The sequence below is a fragment of the Teleopsis dalmanni genome, chromosome 1, assembly GCF_002237135.1.
Source record: "Teleopsis dalmanni isolate 2A chromosome 1, ASM223713v2, whole genome shotgun sequence".
Classification (NCBI taxonomy): Eukaryota; Metazoa; Arthropoda; class Insecta; order Diptera; family Diopsidae; genus Teleopsis; species Teleopsis dalmanni.
Window position 1 is genome coordinate 35,288,843 of NC_051846.1, and position 263 is coordinate 35,289,105.

The window sequence follows — 263 nt, forward strand, 5'->3', positions numbered from 1 at the left end:
AAGAGTGAATTGATTTAAGCACAAAGATTTTTTATAATCATTTTGCTCTATATTCTATTCTATATATTTACTCTATATATTTTTATTCTATATTCTATGGGCCGCATATCACTTCACAGTTTTATTTGTATCAAACTATTAAATGTATCTGTTTATAACTATTCGAAAATCAAAAATTTTAAATTTCAACTATTAAATGGGCTGAACTAAAACTAACTTGTTTTTTAAAAACAAGTCTTATTTTTTTATTGCAATTTTTATTT